This window comes from Galeopterus variegatus, unplaced genomic scaffold (genome assembly GCF_000696425.1).
Source record: "Galeopterus variegatus unplaced genomic scaffold, G_variegatus-3.0.2 Scaffold1704, whole genome shotgun sequence".
Taxonomy (NCBI): domain Eukaryota; kingdom Metazoa; phylum Chordata; class Mammalia; order Dermoptera; family Cynocephalidae; genus Galeopterus; species Galeopterus variegatus.
The window spans coordinates 142,986-145,192 of NW_007727815.1; the positions used below are offsets into that span (position 1 = coordinate 142,986).

The 2,207-nt window shown below is 51.8% G+C and overlaps 1 protein-coding gene across 3 annotated transcripts in view; it reads right to left on the bottom strand.

Moving 5' to 3' along the window:
* Positions 1-2,207, bottom strand: part of DHRS11 (dehydrogenase/reductase (SDR family) member 11) — a 9,721-nt gene that overhangs the window by 6,415 nt on the left and 1,099 nt on the right. The window lies entirely within an intron of this gene.

The window sequence follows — 2,207 nt, forward strand, 5'->3', positions numbered from 1 at the left end:
TGAGACACACCTCTCACCCCACTTCATGCTTCTTCCGCCAGGCCCTCAAGTCTCTTCTCCCCCATCATGTCATCCAGTCCCTCCCAGAAGTGCTCATCTCTGAACTATCACCCTCCCCTCACAGATTGCAGCCAGCTGGCTCAGAGTTCTCACACATAGCTTTCATTTGAGCCCAACTGCCAATCTGCCCTCTCCTATAGGAGGGTCAGGAAGTCAGGACAGATTCTCTCTCTCTCTGACCCCTAGTGCACCACCCTCCTCCCCAAGGTTTCTCTGGAGACTATGAAGCAAGTCAGGTGGCAGGTGACATTTGGCACCTCTTGTGCATCTCGAGAGATGGTCGTGAGGGAAGCTGACATTCAGGAGCAGGAAGAAAATAAGCTGTGTGGCCTTGGAGGCTTGTGACTGGGTATTAGAGCCTTGTGAAGGTGACTGGGTACATGTGTGGGAGAGGAAGGGGGTACAGGGTGCCCCATAGGAAGGCTGGCTTGGCCAGCTGCCATGGCCGGGAGCCCCTTCCTCCTGCCAAACAAAGCTAGAAATAAGGGGCTAGATCAGGTGACCTAGGAAAAAATTGTTTTCTGCTTTAACTTTCTGTGAGTTCAAAAGGTAAAGGTCTCTGGGACTTGGAAACCCCCTTTACCTGATTTTACCTACTCAAGACCACCTCAGGAAATAGGGTTTGTCTCTGTAGGATGCCAGACCCAAACTCTGCTTTAATGTCAATCAATCAGTAAATCAGTAAAAGCAGATTGTGCACAAGGAAGCTTGGAATTCTCCCCTCCCCTACCATTCAACTTTCCCCTTCCTCCTCCATACTCAAAATCCCCCACAGGAAAGCCAGAATGGAGGGACTGAGAATACACTTTTCCCTTTCACTGCCTTCTCAGTGCCTTACCTGTGCCACCTGGATCATTCTCCCCACCTACCCCCCAAAATGACCTGAAATCATGTCAGTTCCCTCACAGCAGGGTTGTTCTTGTTTCATGACATGGAATCATCCTGGGGCTGAGGGATCAGCCTAGGGACATGCTTGGGGCTCAGCCAACCCCCTTTCCTGTCTAGCTTGGGATAAGGGAGTAGAAAAAGAAGGCAAGAATGACTTCGAAATTAGGGAATCCAGTTGCCCAATCTTCTAGGCTCTAAGGCTGGGACTGGGCCCTGAGTTCCTCAGAACAGGAAAAAGAGAGGGGCAGAGTAGGGCAATGGTGGAGCCAGGTGACCTTCGGATTATCTGAGACGTTATAAAGTGCACCTTTAGTCAGCAGCAGGGGAAAGGACAGTCGTTTCTGTGCACCTTCTGCCTCAGCCCCCACCCAAGCCTTCCTTACCCTTTCCCTCTCTGGGGACTTTGAACGATGGTGGAGATAAAGCCCTGCAGCTAAGGACTAGCCCAGACCCTGAGAGTGATCCTGCCAGGGCAAATCCGAAGATAACCTATAAAAAAATTTCTCATTTCCTTCCTCCCTCCCTGCTCGAAAATGGCCAACTTCATTTCATTTTTTTCTGAGCTCTTGTTGCTCACAACCCTGGGGGCTCCCAACCCCATGAAAGGAGAAAAACCAGGAGTTCCAGGTCGACACTGGTTTGTCACCTCAGAGTTTACATGTTCACAGCCCTATTTCACCTACTCAGTTCCATGTAAGAAAATGAGTTGGAGAAAGGTCTACCAATAAATATTACATTTATCTCTCATGCCCACTGGACATGGATTAACCCTCAAATTTGGGGGCCGGGAGGAGGCTCCTGAGGCTCTTCAGAAAAGCTCCTCTCCTACCCCAACTGCACCCTCAGTCCTGGGTCAAAAATTCAAAACTTCTAGCGCCTGCTTGTCTTGTTAGCCAACCACTTTGTTTGGTGTGGTGGGTGAAGTCTGGGGACCAGAGGAAGGCAATCCGGTAACCAACCTAGCCAATGAGGCTAGAAAACTTTATTTTCCTCTCCTTGGCTTCCCCTTTCCTGGGCAGGCAGGAGGTGGGGGTGGGAGACGGGGTTATATATGCCGGGGTCAGAGACTTCGAACGCTGGAGCCGGGACTGTCAGGAGAAAACAGCTCCTTAAAAGACGGGACTTCGGCCGGCCGGGTGGCGCACTGCTACAGTGTGCCAGTGCGCCGCTTGGAAAGCGCGGCGGCGCTACCGCCGGAGGTTCGGATCCCACATACAGACCGGCCACTCACTGGCTGAGCGAGGAGCGGGGGCAACGCC